This window comes from Oncorhynchus gorbuscha, unplaced genomic scaffold (assembly GCF_021184085.1).
Source record: "Oncorhynchus gorbuscha isolate QuinsamMale2020 ecotype Even-year unplaced genomic scaffold, OgorEven_v1.0 Un_scaffold_7285, whole genome shotgun sequence".
NCBI lineage: Eukaryota > Metazoa > Chordata > Actinopteri > Salmoniformes > Salmonidae > Oncorhynchus > Oncorhynchus gorbuscha.
Window position 1 is genome coordinate 1 of NW_025750703.1, and position 18066 is coordinate 18066.

At 46.1% G+C, this 18066-nt stretch overlaps 1 pseudogene; it reads right to left on the minus strand.

Annotated features, from left to right (window-relative positions):
* Positions 1-726: 726 nt before the first annotated feature.
* On the minus strand, positions 727-6601 carry LOC124029689 (annotated as a pseudogene).
* Between the last annotated feature and the right edge of the window lie 11465 nt (positions 6602-18066).

Below are 18066 nucleotides of genomic sequence, written 5' to 3' on the forward strand. Positions count from 1 at the left end.
AATGACTGGGAGAGGAGGGGGAATTCTGAGGGAGTGGGAGGCAGACAATGACTGGGAGAAGAGGGAGTGCTGAGGGAGTGGGAGGCGGACAATGACTGGGAGAGGGAGGGAATTCTGAGGGAGTGGGAGGCAGACAATGACTGGGAGAGGAGAGAATTCTGAGGGAGTGGGAGGCAGACAATGACTGGGAGAGGAGGGAATTCTGAGGGAGTGGGAGGCAGACAATGACTGGGAGAGGAGGAATTCTGAGGGAGTGGGAGGCAGACAATGACTGGGAGAGGAGGGAATTCTGAGGGAGTGGGAGGCAGACAATGACTGGGAGAGGAGGGAATTCTGAGGGAGTGGGAGGGCAGACAATGACTGGGAGAGGAGGGAATTCTGAGGGAGTGGGAGGCAGACAATGACTGGGAGAGGAGGGAATTCTGAGGGAGTGGGAGGCAGACAATGACTGGGAGAGGAGGGAATTCTGAGGGAGTGGGAGGCAGACAATGACTGGGAGAGAGAGAATTCTGTAGAGGTGGGAGGCAGACAATGACTGGGAGAGGAGGGAATTCTGAGGGAGTGGGAGGCAGACAATGACTGGGAGAGGAGGAATTCTGAGGGAGTGGGAGGCAGACAATGACTGGGAGAGGAGGGAATTCTGAGGGAGTGGGAGGCAGACAATGACTGGGAGAAGGAGGGAATTCTGAGGGAGTGGGAGAGCAGACAATGACTGGGAGAGGAGGAATTCTGAGGGAGTGGGAGGCAGACAATGACTGGGAGAGGAGGGAATTCTGAGGGAGTGGGAGGCAGACAATGACTGGGAGAGGAGGGAATTCTGAGGGAGTGGGAGGCAGACAATGACTGGGAGAGGAGGGAATTCTGAGGGAGTGGGAGGCGGACAATGACTGGGAGAGGAGGGAATTCTGAGGGAGTGGGAGGCAGCAGTACTTACTGTTTCTGAAGCTCATCAATACGATTTCTGAGAGAGATGACCTGAAAACAACACATGAGCGCGTTTAAACCAATCAGAAGCAGCAGGGAGGTTGCCAGTGGGCGTTACATTTGACCCATGACCTCTGGGTCATTAGCGACACCTTTAAAGAGACAGCAGCAGTCCTGTTGGGACGTCCTGTTGGGCTGAGTTGGGAAACCAAGACTACTCTCACCGACACACATACCCAGTACAGCACTAGTGGACTAGTGTCTGGATCGGCACAGTCAATATCTTCACAAGGGTTTGTAGTTGATCTGATGTCATTAAATCACAGGAGGAGTGACGGCTCACACTAATACTGACCGAAAGGAGGCGAATGAAATGGCATCAAACACGTGTCATCAAACACGTGTCATCAAACACGTGTCATCAAACACGTTTCATCAAACACGTTTCATCAAACACGTCATTTCATCAAACACGTTGTCATCAAACACGTGTCATCAAACACGTTCATCAAACACGTGTCATCAAACACGTCATCAAACACGTGTCATCAAACACGTGTCATCAAACACGGTCATCAAACACGTGTCATCAAACACGTGTCATCAAACACGTGTCATCAAACACGTGTCATCAAACACGTGTCATCAAACACGTTTCATCAAACACGTTTCATCAAACACGTGTCATCAAACACGTGTCATCAAACACGTTTCATCAAACACGTGTGTTTAATGTATTTGATTCCAATCCAACCATCCTACTCCAGCAATTACCACCATTTCCTCCCCAATTAAAGTGTTGGACCAGTAACCGAAAGGTTGCAAGATCAAATCCCAGAGCTGACAAGGTAAAAATCTGTCGTTCTTCCCATGAACAAGGCAGTTAACCCGCAAGTCCCCGCAGCAATGTTCCATCATTTAGTGGAAAGCCTTCCCAGAAGAGCGGAGGCTGTTATAGCAGCAATGTTCCAACATCTAGTGGAAAGCCTTCCCATTTAGTGGAAAGCAGAGTGGAGGCTGTTATAGCAGTAATGTTCCAACATCTAGTGGAAAGCCTTCCCAGCAGAGTGGAGCAGCAATGTTAGTGGAAAGCCTTTCCAGGAAGAGTGGAGGCTGTTATAGCAGCAATGTTCCAACATCTAGTGGAAAGCCTTCCCAGCAGAGTGAGGCTGTTATAGCAGTAATGTTACAACATCTAGTGGAAAGCCTTCCCAGCAGAGTGGAGGCTGTTATAGCAGCAATGTTCCAACATCTAGTGGAAAGCCTTCCCAGAAGAGTGGAGGCTGTTATAGCAGCAAAGGAGGGGACCAACTCCATATTAATGCCCATGATTTTGAATGAGATGTTGGACATGTCCACATACTTTTGACCACGTAGTTTATGTATCTACTACAGACTGCCCCTTCAAATTATGTGGAGAGAAAATAAATCGAAAAATATATATACAGTGCCTTGCGAAAGTATTCGGCCCCCTTGAACTTTGCGACCTTTGCCACATTTCAGGCTTCAAACATAAAGATATAAACTGTATTTTTTTGTGAAGAATCAACAACAAGTGGGACACAATCATGAAGTGGAACGACATTTATTGGATATTTCAAACTTTTTTAACAAATCAAAAACTGAAAAATTGGGCGTGCAAAATTATTCAGCCCCCTTAAGTTAATACTTTGTAGCGCCACCTTTTGCTACGATTACAGCTGTAAGTCGCTTGGGGTATGTCTCTATCAGTTTTGCACATCGAGAGACTGACATTTTTTCTGTTTTGCAAGGAGGCCGAATACTTTCGCAAGGCTCTGTATATATACCTTTATTGTATTAAAAATACTTCATTGAAAAGTGAATTGACTCCAAACCTAATGTATAATAACAGTCATTTTGCATAGTATCTCTATGGAAGAAGGACATTAAAAATGTAATAAAATAATCACTCACCTCATACTTCTGCCTCTTGAGTTTCTCAATGTGCTCATACTTCTCAGACTCCAGTAGGTGCATCCACTCCCATAGATCCTTGGCCTTGTCCCTGCAAAGGACAATACATTCAGGAGGTTGGCTCAAAATCTGCACATTTCTGTGATATGAAAAATGACAACAGCGAAAGGAAGTATTGTCATAGTCTAGAGATGTCTACAAGGAATATTCTAGTTCCTCTACAACTATGTCAAAGGACGCTGCCTCTTTTGACTAACACAGATACAAACATATCCACGCTCCCACCGAAACTAATATCTTACTTTAGCTTGTCCTCATTCAGATGGTCGATGTTGAGAGGTTTGCGTCGCTCCGCTAGGATCTTCTTCTTCTTCTCTCTCTCAGTCTGCTTCTTACTCTCCTCTCTTAGTGTCGGCCTGGGGAGGTGACAGAGCAACGGCAACAGGTTCAGAGACACACACACACATAGGGGAATATAGCCTGGCTGCCCATCCACATCACTCAGGCCCAACGCCACGGCCACTAATGTTTCTTCTGGATCTCTTTGAGTAAGCGAACACATTCTGACCGGTTCTGATTGGTCCCAGAAACCGATGGGTTGGGACAGAGCTGGCCTACACGGATAAATGAATCGCGTCATTTTTGACATCAGCACAAACGACTTCTAGGACGGCAGGTTCAGACAGGTGAATGGGGCGATCGATAGAACAACGTAATTAAGTTCAGATGAGTCGTCAGGCAATGGGAAATAAGGGTGGGGCCATTTCAGATTTCGTCTAGGTCTGTGTTGAACAAGAGCTTCAGAGCTACAGTTCTTAATGACAAACAATCTGTAACATCAATCATGTGACGTCTCTCTCTCATTATCTTCCAATCATGTGACGTCTCTCTCACATTATCTTCCAATCATGTGACGTCTCTCTCTCATTATCTTCCAATCATGTGACGTCTCTCTCTCATTATCTTCCAATCATGTGACGTCTCTCTCTCATTATCTTCCAATCATGTGACGTCTCTCTCTCATTATCTTCCAATCATGTTACGTTGTTATGTGATGCGTGTCGTTTCATGGAACCAACTAGGACTGAAGCATCCACTAATTAAACCTTAAAACGTGTTTCCAGAAGACCAGGTTGGCTGTGATGAAGATAGGTCTATGTTTTCCAAAGGAGTACACTCTATATGTAGGGAACGAGGTGGTACACTCTATATGTAGGGAACAAGGTAGTGCACTCCGAATGGCGCAGCGGTCTCAAGGCACTGCACGCAGCCATCACTACAGACCCTGGTTCAATTCCAGGCTGTTTCAGAACTGGCCGTGATTGGAAGTGCCATAGGGCGGCGCACAATAGGCTCCAGTGTCATCCGGGTTATTGTTTGGCCTGGGTGGGCCATCATTATAAATAAGAATTTGCTCTTAATTAACTGACTTGTCTAGTTAAATAAAATAATAAGTAGGAAACGACAAGCATTTTGAGAGGCCCTGGATTTGTGTTTAGCGTGGTGTGTGTGGAGGTCACCTGACCTTCTGCAGTGAGCTGCTATAGCTGGAGCCCATGTTGGTCAGAGCTGACTTCTTCTTAGCGTCGTCATCAGCCTTTCTCCTTGATCCATCTCCTCCTTCTTCAGCCTCTCCTCCTGTACAAGCAACCACAACACCCACGTTAAGTAACCACAACACCCACGTTAAGTAACCACAACACCCACGTTAAGTAACCACAACACCCACGTTAAGTAACCACAACACCCACGTTAAGCAACCACAACAGCCACGTTAAGCAACCACAACACCCACGTTAAGTAACCACAACACCCACACCACCCACGTTAAGCAACAACAACACCCACGTTAAGCAACCACAACACCCACGTTGTGCAACAACAACACCCACGTTGAGCAACAACAACACCCACGTTAAGCAACCACAACACCCTCATTAAGCAACAACAACACTCACGTTAAGCAACAACAACACCCACATTAAGTAACCACAACACCCACGTTAAGTAACCACAACACCCACGTTAAGCAACCACAACACCCACGTTAAGCAACCACAACACCCACGTTAAGCAACCACAACACCAACGTTAAGCAACCACAACACCCACGTTAAGCAACCACAACACCCACGTTAAGCAACAACAACACCCACGTTAAGCGACCACAACACCCACGTTAAGCAACAACAACACCCACGTTAAGTAACCACAACACCCACGTTAAGCAACCACATGTTGGTAAAAACAACACAAACTTAAAGTACATGTTGAATTCATGTGTTTGCCTGCAGAGTTTAGGCTATACAGACCTCACGTCTGGCCTGGCGTTCCTTGTCCTTCTCAGTGCGTACCCTCTGGATCTCAGCCCTCTCTGACCTGCGTTTCTCCTGAGAGGAATAGAACCACAGACACAGTTGTTTACCAGTCTGATACCAGAACACATGGTTTACTGTAGCCTTGTTACTTGGGCTAAGAGATAGGTTGTTAGGCCACCAGAACACATGGTTTACTGTAGCCTTGTTACTTGGGCTAAGAGATAGGTGGTTTACCGGTCTGACACCAGAACACATGGTTTACTGTAGCCTTGTTACTTGGGCTAAGAGATAGGTGGTTTACCAGTCTGATACCAGAACACATGGTTTACTGTAGCCTTGTTACTTGGGCTAAGAGATAGGTTGTTAGGCCACCAGAACACATGGTTTACTGTAGCCTTGTTACTTGGGCTAAGAGATAGGTTGTTTACCAGTCTGACACCAGAACACATGGTTTACTGTAGCCTTGTTACTTGGGCTAAGAGATAGGTTGTTAGGCCACCAGAACACATGGTTTACTGTAGCCTTGTTACTTGGGCTAAGAGATAGGTTGTTTACCAGTCTGACACCAGAACACATGGTTTACTGTAGCCTTGTTACTTGGGCTAAAGGATTGGAATTAAGTTCTAGAAGTTCTTCAAGACAGAAGCCCAAAACTCACAAAAGGTCAACATCGACCTATGTATCAGTTTGGGCTCCATTCCACAAGTCAAGCATAGTTTCTACTCCTGAATTTATACCTGGTTCTACCAGGGTTAAGGTCAATTCCATTTCAATTTCCAGTCAATTCAGAACGTTAACCAAATTACAACTCCAATTCCTAAATGTTCCTAATTGAAAAGAGTAGAAGAAGAATTGTAGTTGTAATTGCAGAGTACTTCCTGAATGGCCCGCAATTGAAATGGATTTGACTCCCAAACAGCTCACAATTCTGGACTTGAGGGCGATAAGCTCCTCCTCCTCCTTCTTCCTGTTCTCAAAATGGACGCCGATCAGCCCCTGCAGCTCAATCAGGTCTTTGTTCTGACGCTCTTATGGAGGTCCTGTTAAAACAACAAAAGTTAGAGAGAGATGACCTCAAGTGATGTATCACTGTACCAGACCTAAACAGTTGCTTTCTTTTGGCCAAGGATGTTTAAATTCAAGAAACAGGATTAAAGAGAAACGATTTACTGTGTACTTACGTCAAAGTCCACTTTCTCGCCATCAGGGACCTTAGGGACTCTATGGAATGTCAAAAGATGCCACGTAAGTTATATCTAATGCTGTTAGGACAACGCAGCAAAATTCACCTGGTTCTGAGCTGCCACTGTTGGTTCTGTCCTTATAAAGCATTTAGCATACAAGCTACAGGGTTACAAACATGTGGAAGCCAGGGTTCTGTCCTTATAAAGCATTTAGCATACAAGCTACAGGGTTACAAACATGTGGATGCCAGGGTTCTGTCCTTATAAAGCATTTAGTGTCATGCAGGTGAAAGAGGACCCAAAAGCGACTTAACAGAAACAGAGTTTATTTAAGTCCAAACAGGGAATAACAAAAATCCTCTAGTCTGTAGAGGGGAATAACTGGAGAAGCGGCCACAGACTGCAGGTCGCTTCGGGTAGGCGCAGGCCGTAGTTGATAGAGACACCTGCTCACACGCAGCATCTGATGAAGGCAAAAACACGACAGGACAGGGCGATACACAATCACAGCAAAAACACGACAGGACAGGGCGAAACGCAATCACAGCATGGTGAATACTAAACAAGGAACCGACGGGACAGGAACGGAACACAAAGGAATAAATAGGGACTCTAATCAGGGAAAGGATCGGGAACAGGTGTGGGAAGACTAAATGATGATTAGGGGAATAGGAACAGCTGGGAGCAGGAACGGAACGATAGAGAGAAGAGAGAGCGAGAGAGTGAGAGAGGGAGGGGAGAGAGAGGGATAGAAGGAGGGAAAGAACCAAATAAGACCAGCAGAGGGAAACGAATAGCATGGGGAGCACAGGGACAAGACATGATAATAAATGACAAACATGACAGTACCCCCACTCACCGAGCGCTCCTGGCGCACTCGAGGAGGAATCCTGGCGGCAACGGAGGAAATCATCGATGAGTGAACGGTCCAGCACGCCCCGAGACGGAACCCAACTCCTCTCCTCAGGACCGTAACCCTCCCAATCCACTAGGTATTGGTGACCCCGTCCCCGAGAACGCATGTCCATGATCTTATGTACCTTGTAAATAGGTGCGCTCGACAAGGACGGGAGGGGGGAGGGAAGACGAACGGGGGTGCGAAGAAAGGGCTTAACACAGGAGACATGGAAGACAGGATGGACGCGACGAAGATGTCGCGGAAGAAGCAGTCGCACAGCGACAGGATTGACGACCTGGGAGACACGGAACGGACCAATGAACCGCGGAGTCAACTTACGAGAAGCTGTCGTAAGAGGAAGGTTGCGAGTGGAAAGCCACACTCTCTGGCCGCAACAATACCTTGACTCTTAATCCTGCGTTTATTGGCGGCTCTCACCGTCTGTGCCCTGTAACGGCAAAGTGCAGACCTCACCCTCCTCCAGGTGCGCTCACAACGTTGGACAAACGCTTGAGCGGAGGGAACGCTGACTCGGCAAGCTGGGATGAGAACAGAGGAGGCTGGTAACCCAGACTACTCTGAAACGGAGATAACCCGGTAGCAGACGAAGGAAGCGAATTGTGAGCGTATTCTGCCCAGGGGAGCTGTTCTGCCCAAGACGCAGGGTTTCTGAAAGAAAGGCTGCGTAGTATGCGACCAATCGTCTGATTGGCCCTCTCTGCTTGACCGTTAGACTGGGGATGAAACCCGGAAGAGAGACTGACGGACGCACCAATCAAACGACAGAACTCCTCCAAAACTGTGACGTGAATTGCGGGCCTCTGTCTGAAACGGCGTCTAACGGGAGGCCATGAATTCTGAATACATTCTCAATAATGATTTGTGCCGTCTCCTTAGCGGAAGGAAGTTTAGCGAGGGGAATGAAATGTGCCGCCTTAGAGAACCTATCGACAACCGTCAGAATCACAGTCTTCCCGCAGACAAAGGCAGACCGGTAATGAAGTCTAAGGCAATGTGAGACCATGGTCGAGAAGGAATGGGGAGCGGTCTGAGACGACCGGCAGGAGGAGAGTTACCCGACTTAGTCTGCGCGCAGTCCGAACAAGCAGCCACGAAACGGGCGCGTGTCACGCCCTGAGTCGGCCACCAAAAGCGCTGGCGAATAGACGCAAGAGTGCCTCGAACACCGGGATGACCAGCTAACTTGGCAGAGTGAGCCCACTGGAAGAACAGCCAGACGAGTGGAAACAGGAACGAAAAGGAGGTTACTAGGACAAGCGCGCGGCAAGAGTGTGCGTGAGTGCCCCCTTAACCTGTCTTTCAATTCCCCCAAGACTGTTAACCCGACAACACGCCCATAAGGAAAGAACCCGGATCAGTAGAAACCACAGAAGAACTAAACAGACAGGCAAGGCTTGGTGTTCTTGCTACCCGGACAGTAGAGAAATCACAAACTCAGAAAACAAAAACAACGCCCAACTTGAGCTTGACGGGCATTAAGTCGTTTGGCAGAACGGATGTACTCAAGGTTCTTATGGTCTGTCCAAACGACAAAAGGAACGGTCGCCATTCGCCTAGGGCTAAGCGGATGGCGAGCAGTTCACGGTTACCCACATCATAGTTGCGCTCAGATGGCGACAGGCGATGAGAAAAATAAGCGCAAGGATGAACCTTATCGTCAGACTGGAAGCGCTGGGATAGAATGGCTCCCACGCCTACCTCTGAGCGTCAACCTCGACAATGAATTGTCTAGTGACGTCAGGAGTAACGAGGATAGGAGCGGACGTAAAACGTTCTTTTAGAAGATCAAAAGCTCCTGGGCGGAACCGGACCACTTAAAACACGTCTTGACAGAAGTAAGAGCTGTGAGAGGGGCAGCAACTTGACCGAAATTACGAATGAAACGCTTCGATAGAATTCGCGAAACCTAAAAAGCGCTGCAACTACGACACGTGACCTTGGAACGGGCCAATCACTGACAGCTTGGACCTTAGCGGAATCCATCTGAATGCCTTCAGCGGAAATAACGGAACCGAGAAAAGTAACGGAGGAGACATGAAAAGAGCACTTCTCAGCCTTTACGTAAAGACAATTCTCTAAGCGCTGTAGAACACGTCGAACGTGCTGAACATGAATCTCGAGTGACGGAGAAAAATCAGGATCTCGTCAAGATAGACAAAAACAAAAATGTTCAGCATGTCTCTCAGAACATCATAACTAATGCCTGAAAAACAGCTGGCGCATTAGAACCCGAACGGCAGAACCGGTACTAAAATGCCCTAACGGGAGTGTTAAACGCCGTTTCACTCGTCCCCCTCTCTGAGCGCACGAGATGGTAAGCGTTACGAAGGTCAACTTAGTAGCACCTGGCTCCCTGCAGAATCTCGAGGCTGACATAGGGGAAGCGGATAACGATTCTTAACCGTTATGTCATTCAGCCCTCATAATCCACGCAGGGGCGCAGAGTACCGTCCTTCTTCTTAACAAAAAGAACCTTCGCCCCGGCCGGAGAAGAAGAAGGCACTATGGTACCGGCGTCAAGAGACACAGACAAATAATCCTCGAGAGCCCTTACGTTCGGGGAGCCGACAGAGAGTATAGTCTACTCGAGGAGGAGTGGTCCCCGGAAGGAGATCAATACTACAATCATATCGACCGGTGAGGAGGAAGGGAGTTGGCTCGGGATTCGACTGAAGACCGTGCGCAGATCATGATATTCCTCCGGCACTCCTGTCAAATCGCCAGGTTCCTCCCTGAGAAGTAGGGACAGAAGAAACAGGGAGGGATGCAGACATTAAACACTTCACATGACAAAGCGTTCCAGGATAGGATAGAATTACTAGACCAATTAATAGAAGGATTATGACATACTAGCCAGGATGACCCAAAACAAGTGTAAACGGTGAACGGAAATCAAAAAGAAATAGTCTCACTGTGGTTACCAGATACTGTGAGGGTTAAGGTAGTGTCTCAAATCTGATACTGGGAAGATGTGACTACCATCTAAGGGCGAACATGGGCGTAGCTTCTCTAACTCTCTGAAAGGAATGTCATGTTTCCGAACCCATGCTTCGTCCATGAAACAACCTCAGCCCCAAGAGTCTATCAAGGCACTACATGTAGCACCGAACCGGTCCAGTGAGGTGGACGACAAAGTAATGAACAGGACTTTGATGGAGAGACTTGAGGACAGCTCACCTAGCCCTCAGATGCAGATGAGCTCTGGCTTTACTGGACATGAATTAACAAATGTCCAGCAACTCCGCAATAGAGGCACAGGCGGTTGGTGATCCTCCGTTCCCTCTCCTTATTCGAGATGCGAATCCCTCCCAGCTGCATGGGCTCAGTCTCAAAGCCAGAGGAGGGAGATGGTTGCGATGCGGGCAGGGAAACACCGTTGATGCGAGCTCTCTTCCACGAGCCGGTGGACGAAGATCTACCCGTGCGTTCTATGCGGATGGCGAGAGCAATCAAGAGTCCACATCTGAAGGAACCTCCCGGGAGAGAATCTCATCCTTAACCACTGCGTGGAGTCCTCCAGAAAACGAGCGAGCAGCGCCGGCTCGTTCCACTCACTAGAGGCAGCAAGAGTGCGAAACTCAATAGAATAATCCGTTATGGACCGTTCACCTTGGCATAAGGGAAGCCAGGGCCCTAGAAGCCTCCCCACAAAAAAACTGAACGGTCAAAAACCGAATCATCTCCTCTTTAAAGTTCTGGAATTTGTTAGAGCAATCAGCCCTTGCCTCCCAGATAGCTGTGCCCCATTCTCGAGCCCGGCCAGTAAGGAGTGAAATGACGTAAGCAACCCGAGCTCTCTCTAGAGTATGTGTTGGGTTGGAGAGAGAACACAATCTCACACTGCGTGAGAAAGGAGCGGCACTCAGTGGGCTGCCCGGAGTAGCAAGGTGGGTTATTAACCCTAGGTTCTGGAGGCTCGGCAGGCCAGGAAGTAACAGGTGGCACACGTAGACTCTGGAACTGTCCAGAGAGGTCGGAAACCTGAGCGGCCAGGTTCTCCCACGGCATGGCGAGCAGCAGACAATTCCTGCTCGTGTCTGCCGAGCATGGCTCCTTGGATCTCGACGCAGTGTAACGAGCGTCTGAAGTCGCTGGGTCCATTCCTTGGTCGGTTCCTTCTGTCATGCAGGTGAAAGAGGACCAAAAAGCGACTTAACAGAAACAGAGTTTATTTAAGTCCAAACAGAATAACAAAAATCCTCTAGTCTGTAGAGGGGAATAACTGGAGAAGCGGCCACAGACTGCAGGTCGCTTCGGGTAGGCGCAGGCCGTAGTTGATAAGACACCTGCTCACACGCAGCATCTGATGAAGGCAAAAAACACGACAGGACAGGGCGATACACAATCACAGCAAAAAACACGACAGGACAGGGCGAAACGCAATCACAGCATGGTGAATACTAAACAAGGAACCGACGGGACAGGAACGGAACACAAAGGAATAAATAGGGACTCTAATCAGGGAAAGGATCGGGAACAGGTGTGGGAAGACTAAATGATGATTAGGGAATAGGAACAGCTGGGAGCAGGAACGGAACGATAGAGAGAAGAGAGAGCGAGAGAGTGAGAGAGGGAGGGGAGAGAGAGGGATAGAAGGAGGAAAGAACCAAATAAGACCAGCAGAGGGAAACGAATAGCATGGGGAGCACAGGGACAAGACATGATAATAAATGACAAAACATGACATTTAGCATACAAGCTACAGGGTTACAAACATGTGGATGCCAGGGTTCTGTCCTTATAAAACATTTAGCATCAAGCTACAGGGTTACAAACATGTGGACGCCAGGGTTCTGGACTTCCGGTTAAAATTCAGTTTCAATTCAGTCAATTCACAAAGTAAACTGAAATTCTAGCGAATTCTTCCAATTCGTTCAATTCCTCCTTCACTTGTTTTTTTTCTTCCAATTAGGACAGTTGTATTTCAGTTTACTTCCCGATTGACTTGATACCAACCCTAGATGAACACACACACACACACACACACACACACACACACACACACACACACACACACACACACACACACACACACACACACACACACACACACACACACACACACACACACACACACACACACACACACACACACACACACACACACACACAGCTTGAACTGGTTGGTCTGACATGAGTGTTGAATAGAAGTTCTACTCACTTGAACTTGGGCTTCTCTCTGTTCGGTAAGAACATCGTGAACGTGAGGGAAGAATATATTACAGTGTTAGAGATGTCACAAACCAGTGACAAAGATCTCAAGCAACAGACCCAACATGGAGGTTCAGTTAATCAAGGGGACATATGCGTGTGGGACACACTCCGTGTTACATCTCTGGGCCGCAGTTTCAGGCTACTTTTATTAACTTATAAAAAATAATGACTTATTAAATATTATAATAGGAAAAGTAAACCATTTGTAGGTTTTACTTTCAATTTCACGATGTTAATTTGGTATGTGTTAGTGAAAAACAGCTGTTTAAGATGTATAATAACAGATGTGTACAGTGTAGGTGCTTGTAAAGGATGAGTAGGACAAGAGTAATACTTTACTGTTCACTATGTAGGATCTCTATGCTACTCATGACTTCCATTCTCCTTTATTCTACTTCATTAGAACTCCTTCATTGTCAGAATTAGACTCTTTCTACAATCCATTCTCTTTTATTCTACTTCATTAGAACTCCTTCATTGTCAGAATTAGACTCTTTCTACAATCCATTCTCTTTTATTCTACTTCATTAGAACTACTTCATTGTCAGAATTAGACTCTTTCTACAATCCATTCTCTTTTATTCTACTTCATTAGAACTACTTCATTGTCAGAATTAGACTCTTTCTACAATCCATTCTCTTTTATTCTACTTCATTAGAGCTACTTCATTGTCAGAATTAGACTCTTTCTACAATCCAAGACTGAATTCTGTACTTGGATAATACATGCTAATTCTATTCCAAAAGTCAAGTTGGTGATAGAAATATTTATTAAAATCAGAAATTACAATGAATTTTCAATAAGTACCGAAACATCGCTGCCATTGTGATTAGATTTTGGCTTGACTTTCACACTCAAACAGGTAGAAACCACAAGCAAAGCAACAGCAACACTCTAGCAGACAGAGAAATACAAAGTACCATCTTGTTCTCCTTCCTCCACTGGTTTGGCAGAATGTCATGCAGGAAGAGAAGCAGACAGAGCAGACATGAACATAGGAGTCACTGCAGCATTTCATATTCCATCAGCCCTTTCTCACGCCGTCACAACAGGTCTGTTTGCTGGCATTTCTCATACAGGCCACTCAGGCCGTAGTTTCGCGTGACAGACTATTCACGTGAGATTTGGTTCTTGGATCCCGAGATTACTCAGGCCTTTAACTTTCATTCATTTGTTGCGAGTATAGGGGAAAGATATTTAGCAGGAGACTAAATTTGGGCAGTGTTTTGCTACTGGAGCACGTGGACTCATGGACAGGGTCTCCAGTCTTGCGATAGAGTAAACCTGCTGAACTGGGACAGGAGACTGACACAGTGCAGTCTGTCCAATCAGAAGTACATACAACTTTAAGAACCTGAATACACATACCTTCCTCTTCATAGGCCTCTGCATGCAGCAAACATCCAAAAGCAAGAGCAGAATAGATATCATGATTAGTGATATATACTGTACATAAGCTCAGGACAAGCTGTCGGTGCCTGCTGGGGTTGCAAAGTTCGAAACTTCCAGAAATCTTCCAATGGGATTTCTGAAGAAGAAAACCGGAAATTCCCAGAAGTTCCCAGAAGTTTACAACCCTGGTGCCTGCTAGCACATTCAGTACACATTCAGTTGACTAGGCACAGCTCTGCAGAACATTCACTCACCCAAATTGAGGTGTTTATGACCAGTGTAATACACCATACATTACAGTAAATGTGGCCAGAAGTACACTTCAAGAAAACAGGTAAATATGAATATGAACTATAACAATAAATAATTGATATACAGTATTATATTAAATAACACCCCAATGTGAGAGATAAACAAGTTGTTAACAGTCATCAACTTTCTGCATCGTTCCTGTAATCATTCCTTTATAGGTTAATAAAATAAGCTTTTCAGACAAGATCTCAAAAGGGGCAAAGAAAGATCCTTTTATATGAGAAAACGTCCTCCTTCATCCTTGCCGTTACGGTAATGAAACACAGGTATAATGAGGTTCAAGGAATGGGGGACCACCTTCCTCAACATCATCTCTGTAATGGTGAAATTAGGACCATTGAGGAAGAGTAGCAGAGGTGGGCATGGATGAAAAAAAGACATTAATCCACATAAAGGTTATTTTGTAGCAGGATTTAAATATAATAATCAGGTTATTTTGGAGCAGGATTCAGATATAATAATCAGGTTATTTTGGAGCAGAATTGAAATATAATAATCAGGTTATTTTGGAGCAGAATTGAAATATAATAATCAGGTTATTTTGGGGCAGAATTTAAATATAATAATCAGGTTATTTTGGGGCAGAATTTAAATATAATAATCAGGTTATTTTGGGGCAGAATTTAAATATAATAATCAGGTTATTTTGGGGCAGAATTGAAATATAATAATCAGGTTATTTTGGGGCAGAATTGAAATATAATAATCAGGTTATCTTGGAGCAAGATTTAAATATAACAATCAGGATATTTTGGAGCAGGATTTAAATATAATAATCAGTTACTTATGATGGAAGCTTCCTTTCTTCCATTGAGCATTTTTCATCCATTTGCCATATTCAAAACATTTCTAGAAAGCAACTTCCAGGTTCTAATACATTCCCATCATATACAGAAAGTTTAGAGCACTACAAAATCAAGGGCTCATTATCTTTCTACAGTTGCATTCTGGGAGAAGCAGCTCCGATGAGGTGTTATAGTAAGAATGGAAGATAGCAGTCGTTGGTTTAGCTTTAGTTTCTAGCACCCTTACTAGTTTAGTAAATATTCCCAGGTAGGGCTATAGTATATATTCATCCACAAGCCCAATGCATCTGCAGCATCTAACACCACATTCCACATTAACCCCTAGCTCCTACCACTGTCTAGGCACATCTAACACCACATTCCTCATTAACCCCTAGCTCCTACCACCTGTCTAGGCACATCTAACACCACATTCATCCCCTAGCTCCTACCATTAACACCACATTCCACCCCTAGCTCCTACCACCTGTCTAGGCACATCTAACACCACATTCCTCATTAACCCCTAGCTCCTACCACCTGTCTAGGCACATCTAACACCACATTCCTCATTATCCCCTAGCTCCTACCACCTGTCTAGGCACATCTAACACCACATTCCTCATTAACCCCTAGCTCCTACCACCTGTCTAGGCACATCTAACACCACATTCCTCATTATCCCCTAGCTCCTACCACCTGTCTAGGCACATCTAACACCACATTCCTCATTATCCCCTAGCTCCTACCACTGTCTAGGCACATCTAACACCACATTCATCATTAACCCCTAGCTCCTACCACTGTCTAGGCACATCTAACACCACATTCATCATTAACCCCTAGCTCCTACCACTGTCTAGGCACATCTAACACCACATTCCTCATTATCCCTAGCTCCTACCACCTGTCTAGGCAACATCTAACACCACATTCCTCATTATCCCCTAGCTCCTACCACCTGTCTAGGCACATCTAACACCACATTCCTCATTATCCCTAGCTCCTACCACTGTCTAGGCACATCTAACACCACATTCCTCATTATCCCCTAGCTCCTACCACTGTCTAGGCACATCTAACACCACATTCCTCATTATCCCCTAGCTCCTACCACTGTCTAGGCACATCTAACACCACATTCCTCATTAACCCCTAGCTCCTACCACCTGTCTAGGCACATCTAACACCACATTCCTCATTATCCCTAGCTCCTACCACCTGTCTAGGCACATCTAACACCACATTCCTCATTATCCCAGCTCCTACCACTGTCTAGGCACATCTAACACCACATTCCTCATTAACCCCTAGCTCCTACCACCTGTCTAGGCACATCTAACACCACATTCCTCATTATCCCTAGCTCCTACCACTGTCTAGGCACATCTAACACCACATTCCTCATTAACCCCTAGCTCCTACCACTGTCTAGGCACATCTAACACCACATTCCTCATTATCCCCTAGCTCCTACCACTGTCTAGGCACACATTCCTCATTATCCCCTACCACCACCTGTCCAGGCACATCTAACACCACATTCATCCCCCTAGCTCCTACCACCTGTCTAGGCACTAGCTCCTACCACCTGTCTAGCATCTAACACCACATTCCTCATTAACCCCTAGCTCCTACCACTGTCTAGGCACATCTAACACCACATTCCTCATTAACCCCTAGCTCTACCACCTGTCTAGGCACATCTAACACCACATTCCTCATTAACCCCTAGCTCCTACCACTGTCTAGGCACATCTAACACCACATTCATCATTAACCCCTAGCTCCTACCACTGTCTAGGCACATCTAACACCACACCTCATCATTAGCTCCTACCCTGTCTAGGCACATCTACCACATTCTCATTAACTCCCATCTCCTACATATCAGACTATCTCCTCATCATTAACCCCTACAGCTTTATTACCACTGTCTAGGCACATCTAACATTACACACATTCTCACAACCCCTATTTCATTACCTACCACTGTCTAGGCACATCTAACACCACACATTAACCCTAGCTCCTACCACCTGTCTAGGGCACATCTAACACCACCCTCATTAACCCCTAGCTCCTACCACTGTCTAGGCACATCTAACACCCATTCCTCATTAACCCCTAGCTCCTACCACCGTCAGGCACATATCAGACCACATCCTCATTAACCCCAGTTCTACCACTGTCTAGGCACATCTAACACATTCCTCATTAACCCCTAGCTCCTACCACTGTCTAGGCACATCTAACACCATTCTCATTAACCCCTAGCCTCTCTACCACTGTCTAGGCACATCTAACACCACATTCTCATTACCCTACCACCTGTCTAGGCACATCTAACACCATTCATCATTATCCCTGCTCCTACTACTTGTCTAGGCACATCTAACACCACATTCTCATTAACCCCTAGCTCCTACCACTGTTCAGGCACATCTAACACCACATTCCTCATTAACCCTAGCCCTACCACTGTCTAGGCACATCTAACACCACATTCCTCTCATTAACCCCTAGCTCCTACCACTGTCTAGTACACTCCAATACCACATCTCATCATTATCCCTGCTCACCACTGCTCCAGGCAATATCTAACACCACATTCCATTATTATCCCTATGTCTTCACCACTGTCTAGGCAATACTTCCAACACCACATTCTACATTATCCCTAGTCTTACCACTGTCTAGGGCACATCTAACACTATTCGCTATTAACTTCTAGCTCACCACTGTTCAGGGGCACATCTAACACCACATTCCTCATTAACCCCTAGCTCCTACCACCTGTCTAGGCACATCTAACACTACATTCATCATTAACCCTTGCCTCACTTCACGTCTAGGCACATCTAATACCACATTCCTCATTATCCCCTAGCTCCTACCACTGTCTAGGCACATCTAACACCACATTCCTCATTAACCCCTAGCTCCTACCACTGTCTAGGCACATCTAACACCACATTCCTCATTAACCCCTAGCTCCTACCACCTGTCTAGGCACATCTAACACCACATTCCTCATTAACCCCTAGCTCCTACCACTGTCTAGGCACATCTAACACCACAT